Below are 24,241 nucleotides of genomic sequence, written 5' to 3'. Positions count from 1 at the left end.
GATGGAAGTTTATAGAAATAATATTTCAAAAGAATTTGAAAAAATCCTACAAGTTTTATTTCTCAGAATAGACATAAGAAAATGTTATCTAGAGCAGAGAGCAATATATTTTCTTAAAGCACCTAAAAGTATGCAATATTTTCATTCAATAGGAAAATTCGTTAAATTTATTAAAATTTTTGCAAATGCCTTGAAGTAGGCAACATTTTTTAAACCGTGAAAACTTACAGTTTAAATCAGGCAAATTCCTTTTAAATTAATAAATAAAAATCAGCATAAATTGTAACATTAAAGATTTGGATTCAATATCTACAAGATAACACCTAGGGCCTATAAATTTAATTTTAATGCTGTATACTTTAAGGCATTTCATATATTTTTAGTAAATTTCATAGATTTCAACTAGTTATGTATAATAATAGGATTTGAGCAAGTGTAGGACATGTTTCCAAAAGTAGACTGCATTTTGTTATTAAATATAGGCCTAAAACTAGGCAATAAAATTTGAAAAAGCTTTCCTTTGTTACAGTTTTAATAGCTACTGCCAGTTTAAAAGAATTTCTTATTTTTCCTTTATTTTTATTTAATTTTTTTTCACGTCCCCAACTACTTTCTGCTTTAGTTGAAATTTTATTATTATTAAAAAATTTAAATTCCCCTGAAAAAGTAAACAAAAAAAAAAAGGAAAACAGTTGCACAACAAAAAAAGTTACTCTCTTCGGCAAACAAACAATAGCCATCAGAGCTTAACATAAATTATTTACTTTCTTCTTCATTTTAAGGTTATAATTTTATATTGTGGCAGTTGTTTTTTTTTCGTTGTTTTTTTGCATTTTCTATTTAGTTAAGATACCTTTAATTTACATTTTTAATACGTTTTACATTTAGAGTCCTTAAGGTGAAAAGTAGTAAAATAAAGAGATTTTATTTTAAAGTATTTAAATTATAAAAATTCAGAAGAAGAAGAAGAAAGAAAAAGAACTTAAGTTTATATTTAAGTAAAGTAGTTTAAGGTATTAAATGAAAATAGCCTAAAAGTAAGCAATAAAAAAAGTAAAATAAAATATATTTCGTTTAAAATAAGAGAATTTTGAGGAGAAATATTTTAATTTTAGGTTAAATTTTGGGCGTTTAAGAAATAAAGAAATAAAAAATTAAAGCCTACTTTTAGGAGCTATAACTAAAATTTAAAATTTTGGCAACAAAAGGCTCATTATAAAGAAATGGATTAGTAAAGAACATTTAAATAAAATATACAAATATTTTTTAACACAAAATACTTTAATCAAGAAATAAAATCAAAAATATTAAAGCATACTTTTAGGTGTTATAATTAAAAGTTTAAATTTTGCAATAAAACACCTAAAATTTGTAGATATGTTTAGTAATATGAAGAATTAACTACAGTTTTAAAGACTTTAGTGCAAATCTATAGCATACTTTAAGGCTTTATTCAAAAACACAAATTTATGGCCTATTTTAAGGCTTAATTATATAAAAATAATTTATTTTAAAGGTTTTTATTTATCGTTTTAAAATATATATAAGATATTTTGGCATAAAACTAAATTTAATAGGTATCTTGGTGAATTTTTTTGTAATTTAAAAAAAATTAACCAGAAAAAACTTTTAATTGTTTTTTTTATAATTGCTTTGTCATCTCTTTTAACAGAGAAAATATCTGCTCCTTCTTTGGCCATAATTAACTATTTATTTAACACATTTTTATGCAGGAGAAAAAAGCCACCACGAACAAATAAATAAAAATCTTTTGTTTATTTTTATTACAATAAAATAATTAATACCGAAAGAGAAGGACCTAGTGTGTTTTTTTTTTTTAATAGTCATTTGTTGTTTTTAGGGTTAATTAATGTATAAATCAACAACAAAATGTAATAAAACTTGAAGCAAAAAAAAAATCAATAAATTCTTTTTCGTTTTATTTTTGGTGTATAATTACTTTGATGATGCTGTTGACATTCTTTAAATGATTTCTTTTTTATTTTTGGTATTTTTATTTATTTTTTTACGGGTTTTTTGTTTTGCTTAAAATGTGTGTGTAGAGGAATCGTTGATGAATAATTATAAGAGCTTTAATTTTAATGGTTTAACATTATTATCTAAATGGGTTTTTTTTCGTTTTTTTTTTTGGTTGCGGTTTTTTTGTTTTGCTTAAGGATTTTAAGCATTTCACTTCAAGTATGAATAATTTATAAAGAATTTGTTTTTGTCGATAGTTAATGACTTGAAATTAAAAGATTTATGAGTTTTTTTCTTCTTTGGAGGATAAAATTTCTTTTGGGAGGTATTTGATAATTTAAGTTTGTTGTAAGCGAAATTTGAGCGAAATTATGGGAGAAATACTGGGCAAAAGTGGGATCAATTACGTTAACATGGATTAGAGTTTCACTTCAGAACAAGCTCTCCGAAATTGGTTTTATTCCTTTTAGACCTCAAAATGTAATCAGTTCTTTTGGTCAGAGATATGAGAAAAGGTCACTACTTAAAATAAATTTATATGGCACCGATATGTTTTGAAATTATAAACCCAACATAACAGAATTTCTAAATAAATTCTTAAATTTCTTTGCCTAACATCAAACTGTAAAAGTCTTTGTTTAAAAATCTGTCTCGAAAACTTTTTAAAAAAAGGTCTCAAATTTTTCTTTAACTTTCACGACATTTGCTTTCAAATAAAGAGAAAAAAAAAGACTAGACTTAATCATGTTAAAAATGTATAAGTTTATTAATAAAAAAGTAATACAAATATCACGTTTTATTTACACACACACACAGACAGACTGTCGTAATAAAGACAATTAACAAAATTACTTACTACTTCAGACATTACGCTCTTTGTAAAAAAAAAAAACTGAAACTTATTAAATTTTCTAAAGTATATAATAAATATCTTATTCACCTTAAATGTCAACTACACTGACACAATTATATTATTTTATTCCACATTTGACATTAGAAATGTCAACAACAGGAAAAAAAAACACAAAACTCAATGCCAAAAGTGTAAATGTTATACAATACACCCGAAAAAATAAGTTAAGTATGTATTTTTTATTCTAAACATGTTGCGTACAAAAAAAAAAAAAAGAAATTATATACATACATACGTATCTATTTCTTAAAGCAAATGCAAAAAAATGTTTTATATAACAATATTCCCTGTTTTCAACACCAAATCATATACACATTGTAAAAGAATTTGTGTTTTTTTTTCACTCACTTTCTTCAAGGAAATTTTCAATTTTCCAACATGGCGGCATTGTCATCATCATGACAATTCTACTAATGTTAAAACAAGTCTTAATTCTTACACATCCATACATAAACCAAAATGTATAGAAAATATATGTGAGTGTGAGTGTGTGTGTGCTTACAACATAAGTAGGTCGTTTTTCCAACAACTGTAAATTAAATGTTAGTGTCAGTTTGTATGTATGTGTAATCGTGAGAGAACTTGGTGTGTGTGTTCAAAATGAAAAAAAGAAGCACCCTAAACGTATGCTATGATCCTCATCACCATCATTTACACTGTTGGGAGTCTTTACATGTGCCACATATTTAATTTTTTTTTTTGTTCATGAAAATGTCTGTTTTGTGGGCCATTGGCCTTGTAAAAAGTATATATTTTGTTGACATCTTACTTTAGTATTTTTTTTTCGCTTTTCTTCATATTTATACATTTGCGTGACATTATCTTAATTTTGTTGTTTTTATTCTGTTTTCGTTTCTATATTTATATATTTTCAAACATATTTTCTCTAGTTTTTTTTTTTTGCAAATATCTATTTTTTTCTGCAAAACACTCATTATCATAATGACTATAATTATGATTTGACATTTGATAAAAGATTTTACATATTTTCTGTTTTTCTTTTTTTGTATATTTCCTTTATTTGTTAGTAGAAAGACAAAGAGAAAAAACATAAAACGGAATGTTAAGCTTAAAAGCAAGAAAATTGTATCTGTTAGAAAAATGTATCATTAAGGATTTGTTAGAAAAGGAAAAAAATCCTTAATTAACATGACCTTGGTTAAGTATTGAAAAGTTATTTTCAAATATTAGTATTGCCTAACGTTAGGCGTTTTGTTTATTTCTATAGTATTGCATACATATAGGCAACAAAGGGAAATATTACTTGCTATGTTAACTGAATCCATTACAATAACCTGAACTGTAAAAGATCGTATATACCAGATCGTACCAAATGTCCGTGGCGCTAAAGTTGGATCAAAAATGTCCAGAATATGCTGTCAGATTGAAAAGGTGGCGAATTTTTGTAAAACTCACATTATAGTACAGACCTTTTGCCGCCCTCTCTGGGATACGTTTCACCTTAAAAGTGGGTATCAGCAAACAAAATATCATAAATAAACAACGAGCAATATTTTGAACAAATTTATATTATAGAAAATCATATGATTTTTAATAAATTCTCAAGTTTTCCCTTAAAAAAAAATCCCTAAAATCTATAGCCTATCTTCAAGGCTAATGGGTTTTTTTTTTCTTTTAATTTAAATTTTTCATAAACCACTTCAAACAAATATAATAAATAAATAAAATCGTTTAACTTAAATAATTTATTACTTCATTTCCACTTTAAGCAATTATCATCAAACGAAAGAAAGCTAAAGCTCTAAATTGTATTTTTTCTTTTTATATAAATTTTGGCCTTTAATTGAGTGCTGGGTTCATGGCTGTCAATGTAACTTTGTTGTCCTTTTGTTTACCTTAGTTTTGATGAAAAAAAGGACAGATGAAAACATATTTACAGGTTTGTATTTTTATTACTATTCGTAGGATTTTTTTTGATGTTTTTTTCTATATAAAAGAAAGCTGTTGTTTTAGGTTCCCCCTTAAAAAAAACGAAATCTTTGGGTCATTTTTTGTCTTGTACATAATAAATTTGTTAAATGTTATAAATAGACAATACATAGAAAACAAAGAAAAATAAAATTGTTTTTTTTTATAGGGGGTTTCTAGGAGAGGGCGTTATATATAAAAGAACACAGGTTATTTGCTGAAATTAATGGTTTATTGATTACTAACCTTTAGATATTTTTAGCTCATAAATTATTTTGATTTTACTTTTTTTTCATATAACATTAAATATTATAAAGGTGGTTTTAAAAAGAGATATTGAAGTTCTTTTGTTTTTATTTATAAAACTAAGGATTTGAATTTCTATTAAAAGTCTTTTAGTTGTCCTTTCTTCTTTGAAAGCAAGTTATTCATAATTATTATTTATACCCTGTAAATCCCCTTTATAACTACATTTATATGTATTTTGTTAGTTATTAGAAAATTACTGTTATATATCCTGCAGGTTTTCTTTAAATATAACCTAACATTACTCTTACTTCCTAAATAACTTTAAACAAACCACAACTAAATAACCAGCTACCAGAAATGTCCTTTACTTTTTCAAACAAAACATATTTACTTCCAGTACAAATATCCCTGCAGTTCGACAAAGAGTCAATGCATCCGAAAAATACAGTGATTTCCACTAACTTCTAACCATCTAGTTGGCTCTAATTCGTCTTTCGTCACGGATGTACTTTTTGTAAACGAGGGTGAATATAACATCACTTTAGTGTCCACTTTGTAAACGAGAGAGGGGACACTTAAAAAGCACTTGTCTGGCTCATCGTAACCTACGGTGCGACGATTGACTTCCTCGTAGGACAAGCACATGTTAAAATAGCTAATCACCTGGATTGTTGGTGGCTATGTGGTAGGTTAAATAGGGAGTTCAGGACTGTCCAACCGAACTGCTGGGATGTATGTACATATGCATGTGTGTGTGTACTAAAACAAAGTTATGTTTGTATATACAATTTCACCTACAATATCTTGTCCTTTAAATGAATTATTACCTTAAAACTCCTGTTGAGGCCTCCTTCAGTTTTTCTCATATCTATTTGATGTCTCTGATATTCCATTACATTTTACTCAATATCTGTATGGTTAGGTATTTGCAAGTAAAGTAAAGTTTGTTTAGGCCAAAGGTTTTTACTTATAAGTAGCAAACATTAATTAGACTTATCTTAAGTGGTTTATGAAATTTTATGGAAATGAGTTATGATTTGTTATGGCTGCTGTCACAGCTTTCCTAACATACTGGTCAATTTGCATTATGAGTATAGAGTAAAACTTTAGCTTCGCCCTTTCTCTCTCTCTCTCTCTGACCATATTTAAATGAGTTGGTAAACTTTGTTGTGGTTTTTGGCTAAATAATTAGACATTTTAGTAAGATTGAGTATTTAGGCTGATTTAGAAGATTTTAATTATAAAAAGTTGTTTTTTTCATTCTGGGAAAAATTACATCAAACTGACATGTTATTAAATGAACTTAAAATTCTTAGAGCAATGATTGGCTTAATGAGCTATAGTTGTTTTAAGGAGAATTTGACTTAGAGATGTGGAATAAAACTATAAGAAAAATCAATTTTCAAACTTCATTAGACATTTTTTTTGGAAATTGTGTTTAACATATAAACCATTTATAACTTGAACATAATTTTGTGTATCGTGAGTTTAATTTGAGTTGTTTCTTTGAAATTCACATTTATAACTATTCAATATTTGGCCTTTTTTGTATAATAAGTTCCTAATTAATATTAATCATACGCCATTGTTTCAAATTTATTGAAATTTAAAATATCAAGCCAAAAAGTAAAATTTACTCAAAAAATCAACTGAAATACATAAAATAAAATTGTTAAGAAAGTTCTTAAAGTTTTTGAATTTAAAAAATGCTTAGAAAATAGTAAAATTAAGCTTTAAAATGACTTTCGAAAACATTTTTTCGAAAATTAAGAATTTTTGTTATATTTAACTTCTAGTTTTTAAATAATTTTGTTAAACATTTCAATATCTAAAAAGCTAATTGGTGCTTTTTGCAAAGCGTGCAAGTCTTTGCTTTCTTTAAAGGCATCTTTCACCCATTTGTTGTAAAAAGTCTTAAAGTTATAATGCTTTTTGTAAAACGAGTGCCTAATTAATATTAATCATACGCCACCAGTTAAAATTTGTTTAAATTGCTAAATAAAGCTTTGGCTTGGAAATAAAAATCTAAATAAAATTGAAATACAAAACTTGAACATATGGGTAAAAATTTATGCTTTTCCAGCTTATCTTCCATTTTTTTTCATATCTGGAAAATTTTGTAAATCTGAATAACATTTGCCTAATTTCCCCTATGATTAGCAAACATTGCCACAACAATATAAAATAAAAACAGAAAACAAAACGATTTAACTGTTTTATTATTTAAAAGAAAATCAAATCAAATTTTCTATCTACTAATTCCCCAGGAAAATGTTGGGTCTATAAAAAACAACAACCAACAAATAGTTAAGGAAAATTATAAAAATGCCAAAACATATGTTTTTGTTTTCTAGATAGACTTTACTATATAAAAAACCTATAAAAGTAAATAATAAAATTATAAAGAAAAGAAATAACAGAATAGTAATGCTACTAGTACTTATAAGTAGGTACTAAAGAAATGGTCAAATCTATGTTCTATGTACAATATAAATACAATCATCCTGAAGAAAATGTATTGCCTTCATGTGGATTCATAGGAATGAAGCAAAAAAAAAAAAAAGAGGAAAAACTATCTAAACATTAATACAAATGGCAGGAAACATCTAACAAACGACTACGATTGCGACAACAATAACAATTTTCATATATGAACACAATTCAACATGAATGAATTCTCAAATGGGATTTAACATGCATGTTACCAAATTTAGGCATGACACAATATACAATGTATGTTAGCAGCAACTACAACAATGACTATAAAATCAAAGACATATTTTTGTTGTTGCTGTTGTTTTTGTTGGGTGTCTAAATTCATGCACAATAAATAAGAAGGTAAAGAGTGTTAGAGAGAAAACATAAGATTCATTGTTAAGTTTAAACATTGGCAGCAGGAAATTTTCGTAAACAGTTTAGAACAATAACCCAGCAAACATTTGTAAAGGATTATACTTTCCGCAAACCGTTTAACTACTTAAAATTTTAATCAAGCTTCTAATGACGCTAAGAAAGCTATTTCAAAAACTGTTGCCTACTTTTAGGAATTAAAAAATTATTTGAAATACATATGTATTTGTGTATTACGATATTTTTAAACAATTTTTAATGGGTACCGAGAACAGTTCACATTTATGTTGCATACTTTATAGCTGTTACAAAATTAGAAATCTATTGCCAATCATTAGGCGCTTTAAAATATTTTTTATTGAATTTTTTGAAATTTTTGCTGGGTGATGGTTAAAATGATGAAATTTATACATATTTCTTCAAATTTCTTTATTTTTTTAATATGTTTGTTTAAATATTTTCCAGAAAAAATATACAACAATTTTTTAATAATTTTAAAACTAACATTTATTGTTAATATTTGTTATTTATTTGCTATAAGAGAAAAAAATTATCTTTTTGATATTCAGCAATTGTCTTTCCTCTAACGAAAAGGGTAAACATGACATTAAATCTCTAAATCCCCAAACATACACAAATGAATGATGACCAATGTCTAGGCATAAATGATGCCAAAAACAACAAATCGTTGCTAAAGTCCAAGAAATATTTCAAACCTAAAATCACAGCAAAAAAGCAGAAGACACAACAACACAACAAATATTTAAGTTTTTGTGTAATTTTTTTTTTTTTGTCTGATATAGTGTTAAAGACAATCCAAAAACAAAAACCTACAAAGTTTAAATGAACAAGGAACGTAATGGCAGAAGAAAAAAAAAAGAAGAAATAAACATTGAAAGCCCAGCACGTTGCAAAAACGTGCATCATCAAAAATAATAGCAAAATAGAAATAGGACTCATATGTATTCTATGGTCATTTCACAAGCATATAAAAAAAACTGGAAAAAACAACCTCAAAAACATGAAGCCATGAAAAACGTTTGTGTATAGTATAACTAAATGAAATGGTTAAAGACAATAAACGAAAGGATGACATAAAACAATGACTTACACTTAGCAAAAAGACAGGAAAAACATTACAGAAGGAAATGTGGTGAGGTAGTGAGGTGTGGGGGTAGTTGTATGGTGTTGCCAGAAGAATCTGTTTGATAAAAAATAGTTTTAGTTTAGACTATTGTTACATTAAAATGTTTCCTATTGGTCATCAATAACGACAAATGTTTGTTAAAGTTCAAAAAGAGAGCGAGAGAACAAATAATGAATTGCAAGGAAATGTTGCTCTAAAAGGAAGTTTAATAGGAAGTTGTTACCAAAAGAATAAGAAAAACTTTATACAACGACATTTAATAATGATTTGAAAAATAAATTTATAGTTCTTTGTATTGAAAGTAATGGCAAAAGTGTTAAAAAGTATATTTTTATATAGATAATAATGAATAACATATTTTAGTGCCTAGAAGTAGGCAATAGTTAATGAATGAAATAAGTTTAATGCCTAAAATTAGGCAACATTTATTATACTATTTTGTAAGGCTGAAAACAAACTGCCATTTTAAATACAAATAACAACACTGTAAAGTATGCTATGATTTTTATGTTGAAAAATCGTCAGACAGTAGCTTTAGTAAATTTTAAGCTTCTTTAAAAACAATATTCAAAATAATTAAATTTTTTTTTTTAACAATACTTTTCTTAGTTTAAACCCAACTTTTGTGATTTATTTTATATATCATATTAACTCTTAAACTTCTATAAATTTTCCTGTTCTTTTTTCTCAAAATTTTAGTTTATATTCTAGACTAACAGAGTTGGTGGAAAAATATACATAATCTACTTAACAGTAAATATAATATACGTTAAATTCCTTTTATTATTTAAGCTTTTGCAACAAAACAATGCCAGCAGACAAGCCAACCAAACAACCAAACGTTTTATTCCAAAAAAAAGACTCCAACTTGCCACACCACACAAAAAGTCTTACAAAAAAAAAAAAAAAAACTTAAATCAGTTTGAAAGCATTTTGCAACAACAATAATAAAATAAAAGGCAAAAGCATTGCCACAAAGATAATAAATAACTTTGAATACGACCAGCTTAATTAAATAAGCTTCCAAACAGATTTTAACAGATTTCAACACTAAAATTAAAAAACAAACAAAAATGCATAAAAAGTAAAAGAGCATTCATGTGTACGGTTAAGAGAAGATTGGTGGAGGAGTCTTTAGTTAAAAGTTAGTTTCTATAAGACAATAGCTTTATGTTTTTTGATAATATAGCTGGCGTCTCTGCTAATAAACCACAATAAAAATAAATTTGTACGACAAATGCTGTAACAGTTTAAAGGAAAAAGGCATTAAAAGGAAAATATTTCACAGATTTTTATAGAAATTTTTGTTAATAATTGAAAGATATAAGAACTCATGTTACTATAATTTATATTTTAAATAATTTTATATTGAAATTGTCGCCTTTTATGGAATTTTTTAAATATTAACAAATTTTCATGGGTGGCGTATGATTAATATTAATTAGGGTCTTGTTTTACAAAATTTGCTATAACTTTAAGAATTCTTCTTAGTTTTAAAGAAAGCCAAGCTTAAATGAAAGCCAGGACTTTGAGTAATTAAGTAAGGGAAACAAACTATTGTTTGGTGCAAAAACATTTAAAGAAATTTTTAAACAAACCAAATATTTTCTTAAAAATTTTATATTTTAAGAAATTTTCTTGTACAAAAAAGTAATTATATAAAATATTCAAAGAAAATCAAGCCCGGTTTTTTGTAATAAGAAATAGTATTTGATGGTGATTGCTTTTTTAGAAATTTTTTTTTTAATGTTTAAAATTTTGTAAGCAAAAAGTAATTTTAAAAATATTTCTTTCATTTCAGAAATAATATGATAATTTTTCATAACAACTAAGGCTTACCATTAGTTTTATATTGAAACTTAAGCTTTTGACATCAGTTTTAAAATTAAATAAAAATTTAATAGGAGGCGTATGATTAATATTAATTAGAAACTTAATTTACAAAAACTGCTATAACTTTGAAAGTTCTGAACAGAAATTCAAAAATTTTAGTTCGAAAGAACAACAAGACTTTCCCGTATATAACCAAGAATTAACTTTTATTTGTTATGACCAAATTTTAGCAAAACAAAATATTCTATTAAAAAAAAAACTTTTAATAAAAAATACTTTCTTTTGCCAAATTTGCCTTTTAAGCCTTTTTGCTTGCTAATACCAACTTACTCTAAAACACATTCGAGTAGTTGTATATGTAAAAGTTCTTAAGCAAGATTTACTAAACATTTGCCAAACAATAAAGTATTTAAAATCTTGTGGAATATAGAAAACATTTTTTGAACACTTAACATTAATATCAAGGCAAACAAAGATTTAAAAAACAAAAATTTCTTTTCTCAAAAAAACAAAACCTAAAAAGCAACAAAATGATGCAAATTATTTTCATTTTTCCTTTTTTGTGTATTTGAAAGGGATTTGCAACTTAAATTGTTTTCAAAATATTTCTGTCTTTCCTTCCCTTACTGTTTTAATTTATTTTTAGCAAAATGACGATGAAAACAAATTTATATAAATTTCAAATGTTGCAACAACTTAGTTTGTTTGTGGTTATGTTTAGGAGTAGATAATAATGCTATGTGTTTTTTTGTTTTCATTTGCAAAGAAAATTTTGTGTTTGTAAGTTAAACTCAGCCTAAAAAGATGCTTTAAATAGTTGTATAAACTGCAAACAAATGAAATAATCATGCCTACACATATGTATGTACAAACACACTTGTACCAAAAACTAAAACAATTTCGTTTATACAATTGTAGTAGTGATAGTAAATTATAAAACTCTAAAACAGTTATATGAAATAAAAGATGGAATGTGTGTTGCTTTTGTGATAAACACTAGACATACAGAATATTACGCCTGCAAAAGACATGTGTACATGTTTTGGGTTTTTATTCAGCTTTTTTTTGTCTTTTTGAGACTTGAAAAATCTTAATTTTTTGGCTAAATGCCAACAAATTTTTTTTTTTTGCCAAAATAACACACATACATATAAACATGTGTATATGTTTTTCTGTGAAGTCATGTTAAAAGAGAGTAGAAAATATACAAACACTTGTGTGTATACAGAGAAAACAAATTTCCAAATCACAAACCAAAACATTTGTTTGTGTTATCTGTCTAGAAATCTTTAAACCATAAAATGAAAAACTTTTATAACCCAGCAAACTTATACATACAAACACACACATGATAGTAAATGAGTTTCTAAAATTGCTAAACTAGACTTTTAAGTGTAATTTCACATACTATGGTGGTGTTAGTAAATTGTTAGTTAAATAGTGTGAAGCATAACTGTTACATAGCCATATGATATTAGAGTTTAACAAATAAAAACTAAAAAAAAATCAAAAAACTATTTGTCATCATTTATGGCTAAAACTTAGAGAAAGAAAATATTTGCTGAGTGTTTGTTTGAAAACTAATAAGCAGTACTTAAGAGTTTATTGCACAAAAATTAATAAAAAGTTATAGATACAGAACAAAACTAAAATTCTTAAAGATCTACATATTTTAAGAGAAATATTTAATTTTTGATACTTTTACCTAAATGTGTGCTTTAGTTTTTATTTTACCTTTAGTAAAATAACTTAAACTTTAATGTTGTTTAAACTTTTTTTCGCTTTCATAACAAATTGCAAAGTAGTATGAGTATTAAACCTTGAAAATGTTTGAAATTTGTTTCCACAATAATTAACTTATATGACAGCCTTAAAATATGCTTTACTTTTTCTTGCTTTTTAAACTTTCACAAATATGTGACAAGATTTTTTTTACCCAAAGAAAGAGCAAAAATGAAAATAGAATAAACAAACTTTCTTTACAGCCTCAGGCCTCCGTAAAGTAGGCAAGTAGTTAAGTATACCTGATAAGTATGCTTTTTATTTATTATTTATAAATTAAATTAAAGCCACTTTCTATAAAAAATGTGTGGGAAAAAAGTTTAAGGGAATTGGGACAACATTTTTGATTATAATTTATAAAGAAAACTTTAATATGTAGAAACAGCCTGAAAATATGCTTTAAAATTTAACACATATTTCGAAAATAGTTTTATAACTGATTGTTATCACAAATTTCTCTATATTAAATTATAATCAAATTGATTTATAGCTTAAATAGTGGATTTTGAATGTATTATTTTCAATTTTTTAAATTTTTGTTCCTAGGCGTATGATTAATATTAATTAAGAACTCGTTTAACAAAAACTGCTATAACTTGAAAACTTCTTAACCAAATTTAAGCAAGATATACTCAAATCAAAGCCAATTCATTATTAAAGCCCACTCTTAGCTTAGTTTTTGAGAAAACATCTTTTTGTTTAAACAAATTTTAATTTTTTTTTAAGTTTTTAAGATTTTAATTTAAAATTTTAACTTGTTTTTCAATTTTCTTTAAAAACTAAACTATTAATTTCTCTAATTCCTTCCTTCCCTACTTTTGTTAAACAATTATCGCCACAAATAGCTAACAATTGCCAAAAAATTCCTTTTCCTTCGTTTTATTTAAGTTATTTTCCTTAAACCAAAAAACAAATGTATTTAAAACATGTCTTAACTAATACCAAATGAAAAAACAAAAAAAAAAACATTAAAGTAAATATGTGTACTACAAAACATTGCCATTCAATAGCTAAGCTTTTCTATATAGAACATGAGAAATTCCGCACTAAAACACCCTCAAGCTTTCTTTTTCTATGTAACTGACATATATAGCGTTAACTGCAACGACAACCACAGATTAGCTGTAGTTTTTCGGGAGTTTTTGTAATGTAAAAACATGTTTTACTACGTACCCAAATAAATACTATTTGTTTTACACACAGAAGTACAAATACTTGTACGAATACATAGACAAAAACAAAATGCAATGCGGTTAAACCATTGCAAATACTTGCAAAGCATATAGATTAGGAGGACTCTTCGAAACGAGAGTAAAATGAGGGAAAAGTTTGTTGAGTGGAATCATTAGAATTTGGGGTAATACATCATACTAAATCAGGGATAAATTCGATTATCCTTTAGAGTTTCTAATTTAAAATATAGGTCCTGACTTTAGTTTCAGTTCAAAATGTATTTCCTTATTTTGTATTAACTTTGTTTTGGGATTATCCTAATTGACATATGAAACAAATACTTGTTCTTAATTCAAGATTATTTATATGTATGTACAATAGAATTTAGTATGAATGTTTTATTTAAAATATAAAAGCTAATGCCACAGATTTAGAACTGAAAATATTGGTACTTTTTAAGGTACTTTTTACTAAAAAAGTACTAAAGAAGAAGGAACCTATAAAGAAGTAGTACTGATCTAAGATGTTTATTATAGATTAAGATGTATAACTGACTGCTGCTGTGCAAGAGTAAAATTTACTTTTTATATAACTATTTTGAATACTTTTGACATAAAAAATCAAAATTATATGATCAAATTGTATAAATATTATAAATTTATTTAATACAAACTACAAAACAACTTGATTTTTTACTTAAATTTTACCATTTTGAATGATTTTTTAAATATTAAAAAAAATTAGGGGTGACGTATGAGTAATATTAATTAAGGACTTTTTTACAAAAACTTAAATAACATTAATAGTTTTTAACAAAAATTGTACTAAATTATCGGAAATAATAGCTAAGAGATTGCCTAATTATACGTACTAATTTGCAACTTCATTATTTATAAATATGCTGAACTTATTCTGAAGCATTTTTAATTTCTTTTAATATTTTCAAAAGTTTTTCAGATTTAAAAAAATAGTTTAAGTTTTGTTAATATAAATAAATTATATTTAAAGTTGCCATTAGACTTCAATTGCTGTCCAGATCATAGTTTTTTTCTGTTTAAACTACTTATCAGATAACGTATGATTAATATTAATTAAGATGTTACTTTACAAAAATCTGCCTAACTTTTATAGCTTTCAACAGAAATTGGAATAAAGTAGTTGAAATTAGTGATTAGTGAACTTCCTTTTTATTGAAATAATTCAAATGTAGAACTTTTCAAGAGTATAATTGTTTAAAATTTGTAAGGTAACGTATGATTAATATTAATTAGGGGATAGCTTAAAATGTTCTAAGTAAAACTTGGAAGAAAAAAGTCCTAAACGCAAGCGAATTTAATCGCATATAAATCTCGAAAAACATTTAGAATATTTATTAAAGAAAACTCAAAAATTTTTGGGAATTGTATTTTTACAATGCAACCCTGAGACAGCTGTAAACTGAGTTTTACATGTATGTATAAGTATTTGTAAAAATTAAATGTAAGTATTTGTATTTTCAAAAACATATGTTAACAAATACAAACAAATGGAAAAACCGTTATAGTATTTAAAAAGGAAAGTTAACTTAAACTAAGAGCAGAATTGAAAAATAAAGATTTGTTCTGTAAAACTTTATAAATCCTTGGCATACCTTCCTTAATACTAGCGCCTTGTAGAGCTGTATATTTAAGCTTTAGCAAAATTTTTGCTTTACTGTATAAACTTGTACTTATTTTTAAATAGAAACAAGTAGCAAGTAGATGAAAAAAAAACACACACACAGAAACTCTTAACATTTTACTTGTTGTATATAAAATGTACTTCAAGTTCATTACAAGTTTTTAAGCAGTTTAGCGGTTAAATAACAAACTTATTTTTATTTTCTTGCTTACTGCCACATGTACGTGCTACAAGGTGTATACAGCTTATATACATATGTATGTTGGTATGTATATGTACATATATGTGGCATTTAGTAAATATTTGTTTGTTGATGTTGAGGTTTTGTATTTGTACTGTTTTCATTTTAATTTCAAGTACTCAAAGTAGCTGAAAGAAGAAATCTTATTTAATTTTTCTATTACTTATGTATGTTACTCTTGTGTAAATATGAATGTAGAAGAGCTAAGTATTTGTTTCTAATGTTTAAGCACATATTTTAAGGAGAAATTAATTTGTAGGAAAAATGTAAGCATACTTAGCGGAGTGTTGTATTGAAATAATGCTTTGGGTTACATGTGTGTATGTATAAGCAGGGAAAGATTTAATTTTATTAAAGAAAATAAGAAATATTAAAAAAAATTGTAATATATTTTCAGGGGCATAGAAATTAAGTTAAGAGGAATGATATACATATTGTAAAGGATCAATGGAAATTTTATGAAATTAAAGAAATCAAAGAGTTTTTATTGAATTTAAGTATACTTTATAGAACTAGACAAAAATTTGAAGCATATTTTTAAGCTTCTAACAAAATTTGTTTAAATGAAGCCCACTTTTAAGTAAGTTTAAGTTAATTTTAGATATCATATTAAAAATTTAAAGCATAACTTTAGGGATGAACAAAATTTAAAAATAAAGGCTACTTTTAGTTAATAAAGCATGGATTTTAGTAAAGTTACTCTAGAAAATGAACACCAAAAGCTTTTAATTAAACTATTTTTAAACTAAAATCTGTAGCATACTTTTAGGTAATAAATTTAATTGAAAATAAAGCCTACTTTAACTTCCACTTGTATTTTTTTGTAAAATGCTTTAATTTAAGCGTTTTTTTCTCTCAACAGTGAGTTTTAGTTAAATTACAAAATACTAAAATCTATAGCATACTTTTAGGTTTCAATTTTAATGAAAAAATAAAGCATATTTTATATATTAAGTTTGCACTAAACTTTATTTATTTTTTTTTTTTTTTAATTTCTTTAAATTCAAAGGCGCATTGAACTTTAAAGCTTTTATTTAAACGAAATACAAAAAAAAACTGATTCTCCAAAAAACAAACAAACAATGCCTTCTTGATTAATCATATTTTGCTTCAACTATGTGACCACCCAACATGTGCGGCAACCAGCAAAAAAAAACTAACAAAGCCTAAAACTCATACTATACCCAAGCGGTCTATAAAAGATTCTATAAAACAAAGAAACACACAACAGGCTGGCTAACAACCACGCAATTTGAGCGAAGTATAGACTTTTAGACAGAGAGTTCATGTCAAGAAATGTCTGCAACTACGTGCAAAACATAAAAAACGTGATAACCTTCTAGCAACGTAATAGACGGTATAATAAAAAAAGAACCAACATTTCGAGAAAACTAAATTAAAAGCAACAAAATCAAAATCAATTTTCAATAAAAAAAAATTAATTGAACCAGGAAAATAAAAACCTTTATAGAAAAATTATATTAAAGAAATTTTAAACTAAATTTTCTTCTTTTTCTTTTTTTCACTTAAAAGTAATTTACGAAACCTTGATTTTGTTAAACAGCGGAAATTTTGTTTAATCAATAGATTTTCTGATGTTGGTTTTAGTTAAACATACTTCAGTTAAAAGGATTTTAGCACACACACAGACACACACCAAATCTAAAGAAAAGAATCACTTTAGTTGCTGTAAATAAAAAATAATGTTCGTTGTGTTGATGTGTTATATTTAAAAAAAAATATGTTTGTAGATTTTTTTTAAGTATTTTTACTTTTTTTAATGCATTTCTAGTATATGTATGTGTTTGAGACTATGTGTAAATGTATGTATGTTTTGAAGTTTACTTATCTACACTCAACACTTGTTAGAAGTACTGTTTAACAAAAGTGTTTTCAGTTTATTAAAACGTTTGTGGAGAATTCCAAAGTATTTATTTATAATTCCATTCATTACATCATGTTTTTTAAATTAATTTTCAGTTATTTACTTAATTTTTCCAATTTAAATAAAATTTAATAGGTGGCGTATGATTGATATTAATTAAGGAGTTGTTTTACAAAACCTACTACAACTTAAAGAGTTTTTAACAGAAATTTCCACATAAAAGCTTAAATGAAAGCTAAGATTTACACAATTTTAGTAACAAAATAATTTCCATTAAATACTAAAAGAAAATAAGGTTTTAATAACAAAAATGAATAACAAGTTATATATGAGTTTGACATAATGTTTGAAATATTATTTTCTCTTTGTATTAGGGGGTTTTTTAGATTCGTTATAACCGTTTTTAGCACTTTTACTTATTATACGTTTTATTTTTGTTTGATTTCGTTTCTTTTTTTTTCCTCTACTTTTTAGATTTTTCACTTAAACCGAAATATGTTATTTCATGCATGTTGGTTGAAGTTTTCTATTTTATATGTATGTTTTTACATACATTTCTGTATAGAAGTATGTATGTTTTTTATATGTTTAAAACGTTGATAGAGTGATTGATTACATTACAATCGATATTTTAGTGAATATATGTAAAATATATGTTGATTTGTTAGATTGCAGAGATTTTTTGTTTGTGAATTTTGTTAGAGAAATGTTTTTTGAACAGATGATGAAAATACACGTTTTTATTTCCTTGAAGTACTTGTTTAAATATTAAATATATGTTAAATACATTGGCTGGAAGATGTTTTTAAAAAAGACACAAATAGGTTTTGTGAAATGATTTGAATTTTGGTGAAAAATTTTAAGTGAAATTATAGAAAAAGATTTTATTTTATATAATATATTGTTGATATTGTCGAATTTCAATCTAATATACTTAAAGGGACTTTGAAAATACAAAATTTCAATATTTTTGTTCTATAAAGCTCCTAAAGTTATGCTACAAATAATAATTTGTTTGTTTTAATACATTTGAAATATATTTTTACTAAAAAAATCTAAATTTTTATAATTTGAACGCCAATTAATGAACCTAATGCCATCATAATAAGAATTTTTCAAGTTTTCTAAGAATAATAAGAATTCGCCTAAAGGCATGCTACACTTTTTTAAAGGCAAATACTAATACTTGTCCTATATATTTAAGTGGTTGTAAAAATTTTCTTTTTTCTTAAAATTTCTTTGAAAAATACAGTTTAAATATCCTAAACATGATTTTTAACTTTTTTTTTAGAATTAGACGCCTTATAATAGGCTTTAGATTTTACAATTAACGTATCCTACTTTTGCTGCTGTAAACTATATTTTTTTCTTCCATTTCATTATTTTTCTATAATTTCTTTCAGTCTATTGCTCTTAATAAAGCTTACGCTAGACTTGTTCAAAAAAAAACTACAAAAGAAATACCATCACTTCTAATTAGTTGCCCATTGTAACACTTCCTCTATTGTTTCCGTTTCCATTTATGCAATGCCTATACTAGTCGACTCATATGCCACAAGTATTGATTATTTTTCTCTTTCATTTTTACACTTTACAAATAATAATTGTTTTATTTTTATATTTATTGTGTATTGATATCAAAATGTATACCATATAGAGGTTTGTATGAACATCCGATTAATTGTTACAAGTGCTTTTTTAAGTGTATATTTGTATAGAAGGTATGAGTATGTATATTTGCTGTTACCACTTCAAATAAACAAAAGTGTTAGTTTACATACAAACAAATACATGTGTAGAGAACAAAAAAAAATAGCTAAAAGCAAACATAAATACTTATACATTTTTCTAGCAATGCAGGTAAAATTGAATAGAGTTATGCTACATAACTAATACTCACAACTCAATACAATACATTTTCGATATGTTTTTACTTAAACACACCTTTTATAGAAACCCAGCAATACGAGTTTTGTTGGAAGACTGATATTCGAGGAAAACTTTAAAATCAAATCATACTTAACAATCAAATTTTCTGCGAATACACTTTAGAAGAAAATGTTTTAATTACAATAAAAACCATATATATCAAAAATATCGCAAGAAATTAATTCCAAATTATTCAAATCATTTGCTGGGTTATTTTAGTTTTAACTGTGTAAGTATCTGTGTATGTATGTCTGTGTAGTTATAGTAGTTGGCAGTTGAGTTTGAATTGTGATTGATTGTGTGCTAAATGCAAGTGTTTGCTTTTAAAATTGAAATTTTATGTTTGTTTTTCGTAGCAACAACATGAATACACAGACACATAGCAAAAAATGCATATGTAATGAAATTGTAGTATATTTATAGTAGTCCTTTTTTCTGGGTTTCCATCCAATCTTTAGATTTGTTTTTTTGAGCTCATACGTAATTGAAATTAAATTTTGTTAAATCAAATTTTAACATAAATGTTTTACTGCAAAAAAATACCTATAGTTTTCACATATTTCAATAGCATATCACATCAAGTATTTGTTTGAGAAAAATCCAGGAAATCCAAAACAAACTTACCTAAAAAGAAAAGAAAATAAGAAATTTCATTAGAAATTATAAAACAATAATAAATTTTTGTGTGTGAATAAAATTCTATTTTAATTAAGTTAAAATTTATTCGTTTTAAAATCAGTGTAAGGCATGTAATAGTAATAATTTATTTAAAAATTTTATTTAATTAAGAGGGAATTAAAAAAAATATTAAAATTGTAAATTTTAAGGAATTTGCCTAAAAGCATGCCACATTTTTTAAGTATGTGACTATCTAGTTGAATTATAGTTCAGTTTTAGTTCAGTTCTAGTTCAGTTCTAGTTCAGTTCTAGTTCAGTTCTAGTTCAGTTCTAGTTCAGTTCTAGTTCAGTTCTAGTTCAGTTCTAGTTCAGTTCTAGTTCAGTTCTAGTTCAGTTCTAGTTCAGTTCTAGTTCAGTTCAGTTCTAGTTCAGTTCTAGTTCAGTTCCAGTTGAGTTCTAGTTCAGTTCTAGTTGAGTTCTAGTTCAGTTAGTTCAGTTCTAGTTCAGTTCTAGTTCAGTTCTAGTTCAGTTCTAGTCAGTTCTAGTTCAGTTCTAGTTCAGTTCTAGTTCAGTTCTAGTTCAGTTCTAGTTCAGTTCTAGTTCAGTTCTAGTTCAGTCTAGTTCAGTTCTAGTTCAGTTCTAGTTCAGTTCTAGTTCAGTTCTAGTTCAGTTCTAGTTCAGTTCTAGTTCAGTTCTAGTTCAGTTCTAGTTCAGTTCTAGTTCAGTTCTAGTTCAGTTCTAGTTCAGTTCTAGTTCAGTTCTAGTTCAGTTCTAGTTCAGTTCTAGTTCAGTTCTAGTTCAGTTCTAGTTCAGTTCTAGTTCAGTTCTAGTCGTTCTAGTTCAGTTCTAGTTCAGTTCTAGTTCAGTTCTAGTTCAGTTCTAGTTCAGTTCTAGTTCAGTTCTAGTTCAGTTCTAGTTCAGTTCTAGTTCAGTTCTAGTTCAGTTCTAGTTCAGTTCTAGTTCAGTTCTAGTTCAGTTCTAGTTCAGTTCTAGTTCAGTTCTAGTTCAGTTCTAGTTCAGTTCTAGTTCAGTTCTAGTTCAGTTCTAGTTCAGTTCTAGTTCAGTTCTAGTTCAGTTCTAGTTCAGTTCTAGTTCAGTTCTAGTTCAGTTCTAGTTCAGTTCTAGTTCAGTTCTAGTTCAGTTCTAGTTCAGTTCTAGTTCAGTTCTAGTTCAGTTCTAGTTCAGTTCTAGTTCAGTTCTAGTTCAGTTCTAGTTCAGTTCTAGTTCAGTTCTAGTTCAGTTCTAGTTCAGTTCTAGTTCAGTTCTAGTTCAGTTCTAGTTCAGTTCTAGTTCAGTTCTAGTTCAGTTCTAGTTCAGTTCTAGTTCAGTTCTAGTTCAGTTCTAGTTCAGTTCTAGTTCAGTTCTAGTTCAGTTCTAGTTCAGTTCTAGTTCAGTTCTAGTTCAGTTCTAGTTCAGTTCTAGTTCAGTTGTAGTTCAGTTCTAGTTCAGTTGTAGTTCAGTTGTAGTTCAGTTGTAGTTCAGTTGTAGTTCAGTTCTAGTTCAGTTCTAGTTCAGTTCTAGTTCAGTTCTAGTTCAGTTCTAGTTCAGTTCTAGTTCAGTTCTAGTTCAGTTCTAGTTCAGTTCTAGTTCAGTTCTAGTTCAGTTCTAGTTCAGTTGTAGTTCAGTTGTAGTTCAGTTCTAGTTCAGTTCTAGTTCAGTTCTTGTTCAGTTCTAGTTCAGTTCTAGTTCATTTCTAGTTCAGTTCTTGTTCAGTTTTAGTTTCTCTCCGTAAAATCGCAAAATATTTTTCACATATTTTTCTCATTTCTTAACCACTGTCACTTTTTCAAAAAAAATTTTTAATTTAAATAAGTAAATGTAATTAAAATCACAATACAACACCTAAGTAAAACTAAATATTATACAAAAGAAAATATTTAACATACTTTTAAGGCTTACAAATATAAAAGAAATTCTTTGCATTTACAAAAAAAAAAATCATTTGATTATAAACATAATTGTGTTTATTAGTTTATAATATTTAAATTAAATAAATTTTCTTCTATTTTCTTTTAGCTTAAAACAAAAAATTTTTACTTTGTATAACTGTCTTTCTTGCTCAATATTTACTTTTGTAATATTTACTTTTTGAAGAAATAAAAGTTGCCTGTGCAAAAAAAAACTTTATTTTCCTACAAAACAATGTTTGCGGAAAAGAAACAACTTTGGCATAAAATAAATATGAAAATAAAATATATATTTACAAAAATTATATTTGTGAACTGAAGAAAAAAAAAAACTTAACAAAAAATATTATTAAAGTTTTTTTTCATAAAGAACATGTACAAGGAAGTTTGCCACAGCAACAACAACAAAAGTTTATCTTTAACTTTAAAATTATTTATAGAAAATAAAAATAACAAAAAACCATTAGAGTAGAAACTATTTATTAAAAAAAATTCGAACGAAAGAAAGAAAATTCTTATTTTAGTTATATTGAAGTTAAAAATGTTTATATTAAAAAAATACATAAAACGTTACAAAATAGTTTTCAAAATGTTTATCTATAATGGGAAAAAGAATGAATGAATAAATGAAAAAGACAAAGTAAATATAATAAAATTATTTTTAAGAAAATAAAAATTGTATTGACAAGTTTATATGGTTGGCAAAAAAAATACAACCCAGGAAGATAACTTAAAAACTTTAAAATGAAAATCTAAAAGAATCTAAAAGTACTTATTAAACTTTTATTATATGTATATATAAAGCTTTAACTCAAGCATTTTATATCCTGCTCTTAAAATCATCAATAAATTTTCTAAAAATTCTATAAAAATTTTCAAGCTTATAACTTTAATATAAATAAATATTTATGTATGTATCTATAAAATATATTTTAATGATGTTAAATTTTACAACCCACCAAAATACAACAAAAACAAAGTAATAAAATCAAGGCGTTAAATAAAAATAAACAATTTCGGTCGGCGATAGACAAGATTTTTATGATCTTTAACGTTGGACAAAAACATCTAATATAAATGAAATGTTATAGAGATCTCTATGGCTGAATAAATGTATTTTATCCCAAAAAAAAATCCCATAAAAATAGAAAATGAGAGTGTGTTTTGCTTTTTTTTATAATCCTAAAACCACAAAACTCAATCTGCAACAAATCAATTTCTTCTACACATATTGACAAACGAACGAACGAACATACATGAGGGGTATACATGGCATTTCTTTATGGTTTTGAAAAGTGCTAGAGTGTTAATATTATATGTTTAGAAAAAATTAACCACGATGAAAGAAAAGTTAATTAAGTTTGTAATAAATGAAGGAAAATATTATTATAGACATTTGGTCATAATGTTTGTAATAAAAAAAAGAAAGAAAGAAGAGTCAATGGTTTAATAAAATTTTAAGTACTAAATTCCAAATTTATTGAATAATGACTTTTAACAGAGTCGTAGGTTACAAAAATTTGGAATATTTGGCCTCTATATTACTTTCGTTTTCATTTCGTTACTGCAAATCAAATAATTTACCCTGTTGTCTTTGTAATTTACATTATTTTAGGCATTTTTTACATTGTTTACTCAATGTAAACAATTAGAGATTTATACACCATTATTGTGGGGAGGGTATTATGCGTTTGTGCTGATGTTTGTAACGCACAAAAATATTGATCCTACATCCACCTTAAAGTATCCAATCGGCTCAGAATCACTTTCTCGAGTCGATATAGCCATGTCTGTCTGTCCGTCCGTCCGTCTGTCCATTTAAACATAGAACATTTAACGTAATTATGAGCCCAAAGGCCCTATTTTGGGTGTTACAAACATCAGCACAAACGCATAATACCCTCCCCACTATAGTGGTGTAGGGTATCATATGGTCGGCCATGCCCGACTATAAATTCTTATTTGTTTTCAATTTAAATTATTTAATATAAAAAGTATTTAATATGCAATAATTTACCAGTTTTACATAAGTATTTACATTATTTACATATTGTCATTTATGGTTATGAAATATGATCTTTTGTGTGTAAATTATGTAACACTGTTTAGATTAGAAGGAAATGTCAAGATTTCTTATAAAAATATT

The 24,241-nt window shown here is 25.8% G+C and overlaps 1 protein-coding gene across 1 annotated transcript in view; it reads right to left on the bottom strand.

Moving 5' to 3' along the window:
• The window catches only part of LOC119604773 (teneurin-a), a gene marked incomplete at its 3' end in the record, with an annotated part of 327,052 nt that overhangs the window by 184,512 nt on the left and 118,299 nt on the right, over positions 1–24,241 (bottom strand). The gene's annotated exons all lie outside the window — the stretch shown is intronic.

This window comes from Lucilia sericata, unplaced genomic scaffold (assembly GCF_015586225.1).
Source record: "Lucilia sericata isolate MDLA Ls3-8-SP2 unplaced genomic scaffold, ASM1558622v1 Contig000429F_arrow, whole genome shotgun sequence".
Lineage (NCBI taxonomy): Eukaryota > Metazoa > Arthropoda > Insecta > Diptera > Calliphoridae > Lucilia > Lucilia sericata.
The sequence above is the reverse complement of the archived record's forward strand: the minus strand, read 5'-3'. Positions and strand labels throughout refer to the sequence as shown.